Source organism: Macaca nemestrina, chromosome 8 (genome assembly GCF_043159975.1).
Source record: "Macaca nemestrina isolate mMacNem1 chromosome 8, mMacNem.hap1, whole genome shotgun sequence".
Lineage (NCBI taxonomy): Eukaryota > Metazoa > Chordata > Mammalia > Primates > Cercopithecidae > Macaca > Macaca nemestrina.
In genome coordinates this window covers 48,480,298-48,496,006 of record NC_092132.1, presented here as the reverse complement: position 1 = coordinate 48,496,006, position 15,709 = coordinate 48,480,298, and the positions used below count along the sequence as shown (strand labels likewise).

The window sequence follows — 15,709 nt, the reverse complement described above, 5'->3', positions numbered from 1 at the left end:
TGAGGTCCTCAGTAGACAGTGGCCCTGTATTAGTTCATTTTCACACTGCTATAAAGAACTACCCGAGACTGGGTAATTTATAAAGAAAAGAGATTTAATGGACTCATAGTTCTGCATGGCTAGGGAGCCCTCAGGAAACACACAGTCATGGTGGAAGGCCAAGGGGAAGCAAGGCATGTCTTACATGGCGACAGCAGAGAGAGAGAGTGAGTGGGGGAAGTGCTACACTTAAAAACCATCAGATCTTGTGAGACCTCATTCACTATCATGAGAATAACAAGGGAGAAATCTACTCCCATGATCCAATCACCTCCCACCAGGCCCCTCCTCTAACATGTGGGGATTACAGTTTGAGATGAGATTTGAGTGGGGACACAGAGCCACACCATATCAGACCCGTAAGCATGTGGTTACGGATGAAGGCACAATAGCTGTGACCAATAGGATAGGAAAGTGGATGGCTTAAGAACAGCTAATGAACACCACCCCATAGGAAGCTGACTATCAGATTGTCTCCCACATTCCAGCATTCCAGCTGGTGCCTGTCTGACAAGAGGGAGAGGTGTGTGAAGAAAGCAGGATGTTGAGAGCAGCGTGAGCCAAACAGCAGGACCTTGGGTCAGGGTTTCCCCAATAGGGTTGAATTGAGGAAAAGAAACAAGGCTTTATCCCAGCTAAGAAAAGCTTTTAGTTGCCTACTAATTTCTGTGCTTTGGGGTTTCTTTGACTTTGTTTTCCCTTTACACATGGTGAAACTCCTTTTGAAAATAAATTTACCCCTGTCTTAACCAAATCCAAAAAAAAAGATAAGACTTGGTAAACGTGTATGGAGACATTACTGGAGTTCCTAGAAGCCAGGTTATGTTAGTAAAATTTGGATAAGTTTGGGTACTTGGGCAGACAGGAAGTTGAAAATCTGGGGAAAGAGTGTTGGCATGCAGTTGTGATTAGACTAAATGTTATAAATGAATTTTTATCAGAAGCTAGTGAGATGCTACTGAGCTGACTTGAGGTATTCCCTTGTCTAGAATAATACTCTGCTTAATTTTTATGAGAATCAGTTGAAGCATTTGTCAAAAATGCAGAGTCCTGCCACAGTCCTAGGCAATTCTGAGTCACTGGGTATGGAGGGGGCACCTGGGCTGTGCATTTTACATGAGCGTCCAAAAATCATGCTTTGAGAATGCTGTCCTAGACAACTGGTGGAAAGACAGGGAACTTTGTTCCAGAATACATCCTGTGTTCCTTGGAAATTATATTAACTCCTCTCAGCCTTAGTGTTCCCTCATGTGATACAGAGAAGGATACTTACCCTTTCCAAAATCAGTGGTCTTAGAAAAGTATTTTAAAATAAACTGTGGATAAAAGAGGTAATGCTAGTTACTTAGAATAGGAATTTACATGAATAGAAGTCTATGTCATGGCCTTCTGTAAATTCACCTCTCAACCCAGCACACAGCACAGGAATATGGAAATAGCAGGAAGTATGTATGCATGTATGTGTATAAATATGTCTTAGTCCATTGGTGCTGCTACAACAAAATTATAATAAAATGCCACCAACTACGTAGCTTATATTCAACAGAAATTTATTTCTCACAGTTTTGGTGGCTGGGAAGTCCAAGACCAAGGAGCTAGCTGACTCAGTGTCTGATGAAGGCTCACTTTCTCATGGATGGGGCTTTTTTGCTATGTGTCCTCATGTGGTGGAAGGGGCAAGGCAGCTCCCTGGGGCCTCTTTTATAACGACACTAATTCCATTCATGAGGACTCTGCCCTCATGACCTAATCACCTTCCAAACACTCTGCCTCCTGTCACATCACATATGAATTTTGGGAGGACACAAATGCTCAGACCATAGGAGAATTTGGAAAGATTTCTAGGAAGTCAAACAATAGCTTTTTAAGAAGTCTATTTTCTAATAAGCTATTAGTTAGTGCTTATTAGAAAATAGAATCTGCCAAAGTAATGTAGGAGGAGCATTTATCAAGGCAGATTGATAAAGGGAACTCAGTAGATAAGGAAAACAAATATTGACCAGTGAATTATATTTATAATATATTTTGTATTTGTAATATATTTTGTTCTTATTTAGAGAATGTACTAATTAGGGTAAAGTATAGCTGCTGTAACAGAGAACCAACAATCTAGTGACTCAAATAACAAAGAAGTTTATTTACTGCTCATGTAGCAATCCTGGTATGAGTAGTCATTGCCTGATGAATAGCATTGCTCTGCATGGTCATTCGGTGAGAGGTTCCTTCTATCTTGTTGCCCTGCTATCACGTAGGACACTGCCATCATTTACTTTGCAGAAGCTGGCTTGTCACCTGGAAAAGGGACAGAGAACATGGAGCATCATAAAGCTCAGACCTGGAAGTGGCACATAGAACTTCCATTCACAAACCACTAGTGAGCTTCAAAACACCAGGATGCCTAAGTGAAAGGGAGGCTGGGGAATGTAGCCTAGCAGAATAGCCATATCCAACCATAACTCTATTATTACTGCTGTTGAAGAAGGCGAGAACAGGGTTAGTGACTAACTAGCAGTCTCTGCCATAGGAACGTATACGGAACTTTGAAAATGGAGCCAATTACTACTTTTCATGGCTTCACTAATTGGCCAGAGCTACTACTGTGCTGTGGAGTATCAGTGTTTCCTTTGATGTGCTGTTCCTAGCCTCTCTACGAGCTTATATCTAGTATCCCAGGTAAACCGGAGAGTTATCCTGGGCAATGTGGATGCTACTATTCCCTTTTCTTAATTTTAGGGTTCTCCTCCTGTATCCTGTACAGGTCATGAGAAAAGACTTGTTGAGTCCTATCCTACTGTTAATAAACGTGTTGTTGATTGGAAAATGTTGGCAGAAGTGCCAGTATGAATAGTCTTCTAGTTGCCTTTCTGACAGTTGTGACATAATGAATCTCAAGTGTGACTATTGTCATATAATTAGAGGCTCTGAACATTGAGAACATTTTCTTAAGGATCATCCAGGCAGAAAATGAGTTCACAGGTTTTTAACATTTTTACTAATGGTCCCCAAGGCTTCACCTGTCCCTGCACTCTATTCTATACTGCCTCTTTATTGGATTTCTCCCCCACTGCAACGTGCGTGTGTGTGTGTGTGTGTGTGTGTGTGTGTGTGTGTGTGTGTGTGTGTGTGTGTGAGAGAGAGAGAGAGAGAGAGAGATAAGAGAGAGGAAAGATTGACAATGTATTTCAGAATTCTTAAGGTTTGTTCCTCATTATTCTGTGATGTGCGGTACTATTCATAACAGAAAGGTCTGATAATTAGCTGCCTTGGGATGTTCTAAAGGTGAAGTCACTCTCCTGCCATGCATCATGCAAGAGAGATTAGTGATGTAGACTGGAGGTTGGGATGTGACAGAGACTGTTAAGGACAAAAGCAGATTGATAACAGTGAGAGCTGCTGCTTGGATAGGTTCATGGATTTAGAGAGTGACCTCCCCACCATGGGAACTGGATCCCTATGAAACTGTGGCATGAACTACAATGAAATGAAATTACCTCAGAGAAAAATCTGAAGGCACATTTGAGGACTGGGACATTGCTTAGGAAGCTGATTACCAAAGACAAAAACATTCATGTGTATAGTGGGAGAATGGGAGATAGGTTACTTTTTAAATAGCTAGTTGGCATTGTCATTGAAGTTTGCCTTACTGGAAAAATTATACAGCTTTTCAGTTTTATATACATGCACATGCGCACACACACACATACACACACACACTATATATATATGTATTCTGGGGAAGAGGTGTTTTATTTTCCTTTTGTATCATGATTTAATAGACCCTTATATTCTCTAAGAGATCTGGGCTTTCAGCCACGTTCCCACAGGATTCTGGAATTTTTCCCTCTACCCTCAGCCTGCCCCATCACCCAAGTATGCTTTTTGTGATTCTTGTGTTTCTCTAGAGTCTCACCAACTGTATTTCTATAGCTTGGTCAATGTTCCATCTTGGATTTCATGTTTTGCCACTTGTGATGGCAATTTATAGTAAAACCAAGATATGACCTGTTTTGTGTCCAGCAATGAAACAAGTTGGAATCTGCCTGTGATGTGCAATGTGCCTTCAATGAAGGGGCAGCTGTGATGTGAATGGATCTTGGGGGAGAGAAAGGACCTTAATTTCTCTTCTCTTTTCCCATGGATATAAAACTTTGTTATGGTAAACTAAACCTCTGATATCATATGCAGCCGCTGGCATTCTAGATTGTTTTAATGGCCACTCCTTATTGCTTCATGCTAAGCATTACCATCTGTTTCTTTCTTAATTATAAATGCAGCAGGAATTCACAATTACATCAGTAACGGTGGAAATAAAAGGGAGTTAGAGGCTTTCTACTTAACACAAGGCAGCCTTCCTCTGATACTTTTCTTCTGTTGCAGGTATTGGTCAGAGAGGAGACTTTTTCAGCGGTTTTCTTTTCCCTCTCTTCAATATACTTACCATGAGAATGTCATGCTATCAATTCAGCAATTTCCTTTTAGTGAGAGGGAGAGCTGTGTTTATTTTCTGTCCATGGAGCTGGGGATGTGTGGGCAGCTCTTTCTCACAGTATTGGAAACCAGTGATGTGATTGTCCTGCTGTTATTGGCCTCTGTTTTTGTGAAAAGAGATGAGTTATAATAGCCCAATGACATGAGTCATGTCATCCCTCAGAGGAAAGCTGGGCGTGGACATCTAAGAAACTCTGGTAGCCAGCCTGCCTGTCTGTGAATATATGGGAACATTTCTAGAGGGAGGTAATATAAAAGCTGAAGACATATTTAACCCAGATTACTCAGGCTTTTATTTTTCATTAAGTGGAAAAACTAATCAAATTTCAGACTCAGGGAATTTTAGTGTTAAAAGAAACCCTTATGAATCACCTTGATCAAAGCCATAGTGACTATTCTTTCCTTTGTGTGGTGCTTGACCAGGCTGAGCATGGGATTTGGAGTCAGTAGAACAGGTTTGAATCTGAAGTCACCGCCGTGGACTTCGAGTCCTCTTCATTGAGTTTTTAGTGTCAGTTCTCTTCATCCATGACAGAGACATGATGCTTCTTATGAAGCCCATGTTTGGATTAAATGAGGGAGAACAAGTAAATCCTAGCCATTGTGTGGCCGACCTGTGGGGTTTTATTTTCCCCTTCTTTCCATTCACATTTATGACGATGAAGAAATATTGGTCCAGAGAGGTTAAATGCGTTGCCCAAGATGATACATCTAGTTCAGGGTGGACCTGAAATAGAAGTACTGTTTTAAGACTCTATTTCAAGGCTTTTGCTTACTATGTCATATCTAGACCCTTCACTACCTTTCTCCATCCTTGTCACCATTGTACTATTGCACAATAAATAACCACAATGATTATCATGTGTATGATACTTTTTAAATTTGTAGCATACCTTTTAAAATATATATTCCCATTTAACATGAAGTAGGTGAAGTAGTATTATAATCTAATCCTTCCTCTTATTTTAAGTTGGAAATTCTGAAAGGTCAAGTATCTTGTTGAAGTCACACAGAAGGCTGAGTCAGGACTTGAACCCAGGTTTTTGAGGCTTTCCATGTATGGGCTTCACTCTATACTAGGTGGACTCTTACTGTTATACCAGTACATGTAGGAGAGGACTGAAAGATGAAGTAAAAAGAAATCAATATTATTATCTATAATTTAATAGTTGTAGTTAGGACACTTTATGATGTGGATACTATAAGACCAAAACCATTTTCTTGAATTATATCAGTATTTTAGCAATCCATGTGCTTTTTACCCACCAGAAGGTTCCCCTGGGTAAGTAAAAAGATGGAGCGGGAGACAGCAGGTTTGCACCGAAAGTAGTTATAAAACAAAACAAAACAAAACATATAAGACATCAACCACAAGAGACCCTTGCTCCAAAATGCAAATGACTCATTTGCTACCTCAAAAATTCACCTCATCAATGAAGGGATCATTTGATCATTTGTTCCTGCCAAGTTTATGTTTAGTCCAAGAAGGGTCAGGTTGGTGCACGTTCTCACACAGGGGTCTGAGAGCACAGTGGCAGGTGTGAAAAGAGTCTTTGGGCCTTGCACTTGCCTTTTCATGCCAATGCCCTCATCCAAATGAGGAGTCCCCTTTGCACTTTCCCAGCTTCTAGGCCATATGTTATGTCTGTCTCTTACAGGGTGATTCAATGATTCCTGGTGATAATGACATCACAGTGAGTTTTACTTACATCCTGTTTCTCTTGTATAATGCCCATGCTCCTCCTGTCATGCTGTCCTGAGCCATCAGGGCCCACTCTATAATAAGCCAGCTTCCTGAAAATCAGGCCTTCCTGGCAACAAAACTAAATCTTTTAATCTCAGAAACCCTACTACTGACCATGTATAGAAAACCATGCAAATTTAAAGAATGTAAATATTGACGTTCTGAGGTTTTCCCATGTAACCTGATTTAGTCTGATTTCCCTATTATTTCTGCCATTTCTGTGGGCATTTTACTGAAGCCAGGTTTTATACAGCAGCCCAGGAGCAGCATCGTTCATAAGGTAAGGGCACAGGCTATAGCATCGGCCAGACCTTTGGTTGAGTTCTGGCTGTGCAGCTTGACTGTGTGATGTCATGTAAGTTCTCAGAGCCTCACTCTCCCCATCTGTAAAGTGCCGATAATGGTACCTACCCACTAGCTGGTGCTGTGAGGATCAGATGAGCTACCGCATGCAAAGTGCTTAATTATAGGACAATGTTTTGCCTTTCTCACCCCCCTAGAACCAGATGAATGATTCATTTGTGATATTTTTCTCTCATTAGGAAGCTTTAGCTGGACAACGGTCATTCAGGATTCTTTTAACACATGAAATGCATTTGTTTTATTGAAAGAGATTAGAAATATTATTTTGAAAGTTTTATACCTTACTTTAGAAGTCAAGTCTTATATCATTAGTAGGTTTTCACTTCAGGTTACTTTCATGTTTTATCCTTTCACTGCAAGCAAGGTGGTGAGAAAGGCATTCTTTCTATTGTCTTGCATGCGAACGTGAAAATATCCTTTATGTGCCAAATACAACTTTGTGAGCATATTGTTTGTTTTAATCTAGCCTTTTAATGTCAGAAAAAAGTCTCAAAGTTCTAGTATAATAATAATGATTAAAATGCTTGTTAAAGAGCACATTTAAAGATAAGGCTATTTTGAGGACTCAGGGGCATATAAACAGGTTATTTTTTTTCATAAATGTATTAAATCAGACATGTGCTAACCAAATGTGTGACCTTATATAGGTTTTTTCCAGAGTTTTACAGAAATAACACTAAAATAAAGGAATGTGAATTCCTTTGCCAGTTCTTTGAAGGAAATGGTAGAATCTGACCTACCTCGAAGGAGTATTAAGAGAAATAACCTGGTTATATTGCTGCAGGCTTAGAATCTTTAAATAGTCTCAGAGATCAAATCTCCCTCAGCTACATAGAATGATTCCATATGCTCTCTTCTGAAACTTCCTCTCTTTATCTCTAAACGGGGCCGTTTGGAGCCACACATGAGGAGGCGCAGTGGAGGAAAAATGTTCTGCTGAGCGGAAGCCATGCCACATGCCGACATCTCCTCCGATAATGACATCCTCACTCTGGAGAGGCCAGGACCAACTGTGTTATCCTCTTTCTCCTGCTCTTCTCCTCCCACCACACACATACACGAGCACCTGTCAACCAACATCCTCATACCCCTTCTTCTCTTAGAAAGGAGCAGCTTCAAACATAATATTCTAGGGGGAAAGGCCCCATGACTCTCTGATAAGAAGAGGAATCTGTATTAAATCCTTTAATTCTACTAAACGTGCAAAAGCATTGAGCAAGCAATCAGGCAACCATGTATATAGCTGCAGATGTCCCGTACGTATGGACCATTGTCCACACTGCTGGTGGGGCTGGCAGCATTTTAAAAACTGGTTATAACACATATGGTCCTTTGCTTTTTGCTCTGGCATCTGAAGTCTTGCTAATCCAAACACATCATCGTTGCGGTACTCCCAGCACAGTAAATAGCTATCTGCTCTCAAGTTATGAATGCCATGTGCTTCCCTGGCTCAAGGTTGTGGGTAAATTAGTTCTTAAATGAAAGTGAGGGACAGGGAGCTTTGCAAAGAGAAGAAGCATGTTAGGTGTAGGAGGAGGAAATTAAATGGATTGGACTCTCCTCTGTCTTTTCAGTGTTTTGGCCCTCCACCCATTATAAGCTTTCAAGCTTTATTGGATGATAGTTTCTAATTCCTCTTCTAGCCAAGGCTCCAAGGTATGATTTCAGGATGGAGAATAAATTCTTTCTATTTCCCATCTCTCAGAAAAATTGCTCATCAACTAAAGTTTTCAAAGAGTTAATTTATGGTAAGCTGTTTTGGTTGTCTAGCTATTTATATTATCATCATTATTCAGTCTAAAGTCTTGCCTATTGCTGAAAACGTTACACAAAACAAGATATTGTGGTCATTTATTTCTTAGCCATTGCTTTGCTGTTTATACACCCACTAATTACCTTGAACACCACAGAAAAGAAATTGCAAAATAATATTTCCTAAACACACTTTGGGTTTACAAAGTGATTATAAATGGCTTTTAAAGAAAGTAATTCCTGTTCTCTTCATTGTGTTCAAGCTTCTCTACTTAATTTTGCTGTGTGTGTTGGAGGATTGTGGTGGTAAGTTGAGATATGTAGACAAAACAAATTTTGTCATTTTTCAGTAGACAAAATTATATTAGTGGTGGAGATACTGTCATTTTAAAATTATTCGGAAAAACATTTATTGAGTACTTTCAATATGTCATCAGACAACTTCACCTCTCTTTGGGTATGAATTTTTTGTTTGTGTTTTGCTTTGATTTGTTTTGTAAAAGGAGACAGCAACCCAAGGACTTTATAGCTATAAAATGGCAAGGGTGGTTACTACAACCTAAATATGAGAAAAAAACAGTTTTGATTCCTTCCTTGAATGCCTCCATCACAGAGCAGTTTTTAGCAATGGAAGTAAGATTGTGAAAGGAAAAGAACAGGGCCCTTTACCGAGCTCCAGGAATCCTTTTGTGGTACTTTCAGCAAGTATTGATGGTAGAAAATTAATAGATATAATAAACACTGTGAGGTTGGCTGGCATTTTATCTATCCCTTGAACAGGTTTAGGAAATATAATGGACTTGTGTCCACAAATCTGAAATACAAATTTTTTTGTGTGTAGTAGTAATTTTCCCTGCAGTTTTGGCATTCTTTTTCCATTAAATGTCTCAGTTTCCAGTGAGGGGAATACACCCTTGGTCCTACTTTGTCATTTTGGGACGATTTATTTTAAAATTATAGTAAGGGACTTTGGTCAGAATTCCACTAGACTAATTTCAAACCCAGTCTGCTGACTCCAACTCGCCATAATCGTCCCCACCTCCAGCACACCGAACAGGAAGTGGCATACTCAGATGCCAGGAACAAGGCGACTGCTCAAATGGAATAACACTTGGCAGTTTGCAAAAATTTGTTGATGTAAGCTGAAATTGTAGGTTAGAGACTGACTTGTGGGATACATTTCTGCCAATTATGGTCCATTGTACAGTCAAAAATGGGAAAAATTACTTACTGCTGCTGGCTTTTTGGCGTTGAAATCACTGATGGAATAATCAGAGGGAAATCTTCTAAGTTATCATAAAAGATGGATTGTGACACAGGATGTCAGTTTCCAGGGTTATCCGTTTTACCTGCCTCACATGACTGGAAAGCTTTTTGTTTAAGAAAAGAACCAAAGAGCCAGAGAACTGTTGAGCAGTCCTTGACACTGACTTGCCCAGTGATAACTGATGCCTACAACTACCCTTCCTGTCCTGCTACTTGGGGGGCCAATGTTTTTAAGAGTTGGGGCTTTGGGAAGATTTTTTTCGGTGCCTCTCCTGTGTTCAAAGCTCCTGAAGCATCTGTAACTTCCTATTCCAGGAGTGTACACATTCTGTAACTAGAAGCCTACAGCTGAAATTGCTGAACACCAAAATAACTACAGTTGATCACTGGAGACATGCCTAAGACTGAACATAATTTTTCATTTTCATTCATGGATTTGTACATATTCTAAAAAAAATTCACTCTGAAAATAATATTTGCATAAAAGGAAATAAGAGAAAACATACTACCCATCCATGTAGACCAAATGAGCTACATCTCTTTATTGATGAATTTTAAGTCATTTGGGTTTTTCCATACGTATTTCTCATTGAATGCTCCTTTTCCAGAAGACCTCACAGGTGTCTGACTGTGTCCTCCATCACAGTCCTCCCAGTATTGAGGACAGATCTTAGGATTCCTCTCTTGAGGGTCACACATCCCTACTTTGTAATTCACCTCCTCTGTCCTCTATTTCAGGATGCTCGGCTCTGAATGCACTGCTTGCCTCAACCTTCCCTTTGGATTGAAAGTTCCTTAAAGGAACTTAGGCAGCTGATGTTTCAGCACCCCCAGAATCTGCCTTCTCTTTTTCTGGAAATAGTACCTTAATTACTCAAGAGAACCTACTCTCCCACTTTGCATATAGGCCAAGTGGCATCCCAATTAAGATTTTCTTCTCTTTTCTGCCTGGAGGTGATCACATGATTCAGTTGAGGCTATCCAGACTATCTCTGCTCCTAGAATTTGAGCTTTGGGTAGAATCCCTGTAAGAATGGATAAAAGAGAGATCTGATTCCTCTTAGGAGAGTTTTCTGAAGAGAAGGCAGGATATCCTACTGCTTGCCTTTGACTTGCCTACTTTCCTTCCTTTATGAGGTGCGCTTAAGCAGCTTCACTTTAGAGTATGCGAGTTGACTCATATCTTGCCAATACATCTTTTAATTTTGTCCCTATTGGCCCAGATTGGTTGGTGTTTGCTGACAAAGCATCCTAATACAGCCTCCATCTTCCAGTTCCTATTTATGTGTCATGATGATCTGAAGCGTTTTGAAAGAATAGTGAAGGTTATTGCATAAGATTCAGAAAGTTCCAGTTTTCAATGGGATCATAGATATGAATTAAACCAAATAATATTCTTTATTGTACAACTTTATTTCTTCCCAGAGTTTTAGAAACATGTGAGTTTAAAATGGGTTCGAGCAGGAAATAACTAGAAATTCATGATCATTATCTTTTAAAAATGATTTTTAAAAAACTTTAGAATAGTTTTAAATTTACTGAATTTAAATAGTACAGAGTTTCCATATAGCCCACACCCAGTTCTCCCACTATTAACATTTTACCTCAGTATGGTAGATTTGTCACAATTAATGAACAAATATTGAATATTTTTAACTGAAGTCCATAGCTTATTTAGATTCCTCTGTTTTTCCCTAATGTCCTTTTCCTGTTCCAGGATCTTATCCAGAGTACCACACTACATTTGAAGTCACATCCTGTAGACCCCTTTTGGTGGGATAGCTTCTCAGACTTTTCTTGTTTTTGATAGCCTTTACAATTTGGAAGAGCATGGTCAGATATTTTGTACCATGCTTCCAATTGAGATTTATCTGATGTTTTTCAAAAGTTTAGACTGGGGTGACGTGTTTTAGAGAGGAAGACCACAGAAGTAAATTGCCATTCTCATCATCACATCAAGGGTGCAAACTATCAAAATGCTTATTGCTGTTGATGGTAACTTTGATCACCTGGCTGAGGTAGTGTTGATCAGGGTTCTCTTTCTTTCTTTTCTCCTTTTACACATTGCACTCTTTGGAAGGAAATCACTACACTATGCGTAGCCCACACTAAAGAGTTGTAAGGTGAGAGACAGACAGGTACAAAGAAAGAGGCAGTTATTAATTCCAGGATTTTAAAAAACAAGATGGTGTTATACTCCACCTTCTTAAGTGTGTAGTTTGTATACATATTATTCGTAATTCTTCTACACAGGAGATTTATCTATTTTCCTTCTTTCTTTCATAGCTTATTTGTATTACTGTGGATGCATGAATACTTATTCTATAAGTACTGGTTATAATCTAGTACTAGTTTATTTATTATGTTGCTCATGTTGTTATAGCCTTGGCCATTGGGAGCTCTTTCAGTGGCTCTTGTGTCCCTTTGGCATACTCCCATTGTTGTGGGGTTTTCTGATTTTTGGTCTTTTTTTAACCCTTCCTACTTTCTGGCAATACAAAATGCTCTCAGCTTATCTCTCATACTTCCTGCTCCGGTGCTAGAATCAGCCATTTCTCCAAGGAACCCTGGTTCTTTTTAGTGGAAAGTGGCATTAAAAATACAGACCTGGTGTTAGTTATGCTCATTACGTCTAGAGTGTCATTGCTTCTAGGTCTTCTCAGCTGAAAGAGCAAGAAGATGTATGCGTGTATACTAACCTATCTGTATACACATATCTATAAATATTTCTCTGTGTAATCATTTGTACCTATTAAGATAAACATGAATGCATACTGATATCTCCAACTCTAATCTTTCAATACATTCTAACTTTGTCCTCTTGCTTTTCTGTAAGCTCAGATCCCAACAGTGAAAAACCTGGTTCCCTTCACCCACCATTCATTGTCCAGTTCCAGCATAGATGTATTGTTTCAGAATTGTTAACTCATACTCCTGTGGAGAACAGCTTTATCAACTAGAGTACAGTGCTTACAGTGCAGTTACTGTTACCTTTAGCCTTATAGAGTATACTCTTAGTGCACCTTATTCCAACCCCCTGCAGTGACATTGTTTCATACTATTCTCTTTAAAATTATGTTTTAAATTTATCCAGGGGATAATGCATAGCTAAAGATGACAATTCGTGCTGACAGGCTTATAATAAAAACTAGCAGCCCGTTTCTCTCACTCCTTCTCCACCCTTACCTGTTCCCCAAGAATAACACTTTCAACTCTGGTAGCTGTTCATGTCAATTTGTCTAAAATCTAAATAATGTACTTTACAGCTTGAGATATCAATTTTAAACATTATACAATGATTTCCTATTATTGTGGATACGGATTTAGCTTTATTGCACCTCCTTTCCCTGATCCATTTCTTTGCAACATAGTTATTCACATTTTTTGTTAAATCGACATTTAGTGTTTACATTGCTTTCCTATTTATTTTTTTAAATCCTGGGACCAATAATTGACTCTTTATTTGTACCCATTTCTCACCCTATAAGACTTTTCCCCACATGATCAAATTTACCAGATGGTATCCAGTTTCTTCTTGCTCCTGATTCTTACTTCCCAGGACCCTCTGTTTACTCAGGCTACTTCATGGGCTGTATTTATGCATAGCTAGGAATTGGGCTGCTGGTGTCTGGAAACTGAATGGGGAAGGAGACTGGGGGGTCTGCGGGGGCGGCTCTCATTGTCTTCTATGTAGGCTTTCACTTCACCTCCTTGTTCTTAGATTGGTGTCTCACCTCATCTCACCTTCCACTGTGCCCAGGTCACTAAGTCCCAAGCCTTTCTGAGTCACTTACTGTGAGACTTATACTATCTCCTGACATTGGAAGGATGTGGGTTGCAGTTGCCTCTTTGGACATGAAGGACTTAGAGACCTAAGGGTATATAAGGTTTTCATACATGCTTTCTAAAAAACTTTCTGCTTTCAACCCTATGACTTACTCTGCTTTAGTGGTACCTGGTACCTCTAATTCCTGCACCTTCCTTAGGTTCTTTGCAGTAATGCATTTGTTTCTCTTAGGTATACCCTAAGATTACCCCATGGGTACATAAGTTACTCTGGCTTTACTGTGCTGTCAGTAAGAATTCCTATATCTGCTTGACATCTTCACTTTGTGTGGTTCAGTGTTACAGATGTCTTTCATGTTTTTTGTGCTGTTGGTTGTTGTGAGAGGTGACTGTGGAGAGAAAAGGGTGTGCCAACTTAAACCTGAAGTCCCATACCTAGTCTACACTTCTATGACCACACTAAACTCAGCTCATGTTACCTCTTTGGAGAAGGTACTCCTGAATCTTCCAAAGTAAGTTTCTTTGTCCTTGGCATCCACAGCATTCAATCTGTGGCACAGGCCACACTCTTGTCATTTTCCTCACTAAACAATAAACCCATCTAGGGCAGGGATCATATCTAACTCACTAACGCATGTGTACTGTGAACTCTGTGCTGGCTGACTCTACTATATGTCCTCAGTATGTGCTTACTGAAATCTAAGAATTTACTACTAATTTAGTTTACTAATTGTAAACTAAAACCTCTGAGATATATTATGTTGCTCAAGTACCAGCTGAGAAGTTAAGTGTCAATGTTGGACTGAAACTAGAATTTCACATTTTAAAGTATTAACCCGGTTTTATGTCCCATAGCTATGCGGCCCCTAAAAGTGTTCTTGTGTGACCTAGAAAAGATTGGAGGAAATTGAGGATACTTCAATTTGGGAGGTTCCCCAAACAACTTGATTTTTCTAATTAGATAGAGACATCTTTCATATTTAAAATTTTATTTCCATGCAGATTTGCTGTGACTTTGGTGTGGCCTAATCTTTAGAAGTAATCACTTTAGCAGTGAAATTTAACTTAGAAGTCCAATTAGGGTTAAGATAAAAAGGTAACAAACAAGAATATGTACTCTGGAGTTATACAGATCTGAGTTTGAACTTTAGCTCCTTCACTTACCAAATCGATAAGTCATTAACTTCTTTCAGCCTCAATCCATCTACGTTAAAATTGGGATAATAACAATACAAACATTATTGGTCTGTATGAAGATTAAACAATATAATGTATGTAATACAGCATAATGCCTGGTATGTGGTAAGCTTTCAATAAATGTTACCTTCATTTGTTATTATATATCATGACAGTTAATATAATGCTGAGCTAATATTTGATGATTGTCTGAAATAACTTGAAAAAGTTTAGTGCAAAAATTGGGGGATGGAGGGGTTGGGAACTGGGCATAGAAAATTCAGCAATCTAAGGAAGCAGTGGTACTTTCTTCACTGAGCCCTATTAAATTGAAAGATTGTGTTCTAGCACCAAGGAAGAGTAGCTATACGAATCATTTCTTATGATCTAAACTCCATTAGCTACTCCATTTAGCTGTTAATGTTGTGAGGCCATTGGTAGAAATAAATGTGTTATTTGGTAATGGACTTGTTTTCTTAACAATTATAATATATTGTTCTTTCCAAATGCTATAATTTAATTCTGCCATTCTGCTAATTAGTCAGCCGATCAGCCTTCAGCATTGTTTCAATATCCCACCCACCACGTTTTTATATTAAAGCTAGTACTTAATTGGTGGTGTGGGCTGAATTCTGTTCCCCCCAAATTCACACATACCCTAACCCCTAGTACCTCAGAAGGTGATCATATTTAGAGATATTTCATCTTGAAAAGATTAAAATTAGGCCATTAAGCTATTAGGGTGGGGTCTGCTTCAGTGTGACTTATCAGAAGAAGAAATTTGGACACACAAAGGGACACTAGGGGCATGCAGAGAGAGACCACCTTGTGGAAAGACAGAGAACAGGCGGCCATCTGCAAGCCACAGAGAGAGACCTCAGAAGAAACCAACCCTGCCAACGCTTTAATCTTCAACTTGAAGCCTCCAAACTGTGAGAAATATATTTCTGTTGTTTAAGCCAGCCTGTCTGTGGGATTTTGTTACAGCAGCTAAGCAAACTAATGCAGTTGGCATTGAGGAGCAAAAGTTAGACTGGAATTTCTGATTTATTTTATTCTGTATGGCTTACAAAGCACTTATCACACACGCCATTT

At 39.2% G+C, this 15,709-nt stretch overlaps 1 protein-coding gene and 1 long non-coding RNA gene across 4 annotated transcripts in view; one reads left to right on the top strand and one right to left on the bottom strand.

Annotated features, from left to right (window-relative positions):
- Nucleotides 1-15,709, top strand: part of LOC105476099 (carboxypeptidase Q) — a 494,234-nt gene that overhangs the window by 257,197 nt on the left and 221,328 nt on the right. The gene's annotated exons all lie outside the window — the stretch shown is intronic.
- LOC139355802 (uncharacterized) lies at nucleotides 2,138-5,553 on the bottom strand. The gene is made up of 3 exons (XR_011606862.1): nucleotides 5,421-5,553; nucleotides 4,900-5,254; nucleotides 2,138-2,331 (listed from the first exon to the last, which is right to left on the bottom strand). It is a non-coding gene; the product is annotated as an uncharacterized lncRNA (long non-coding RNA).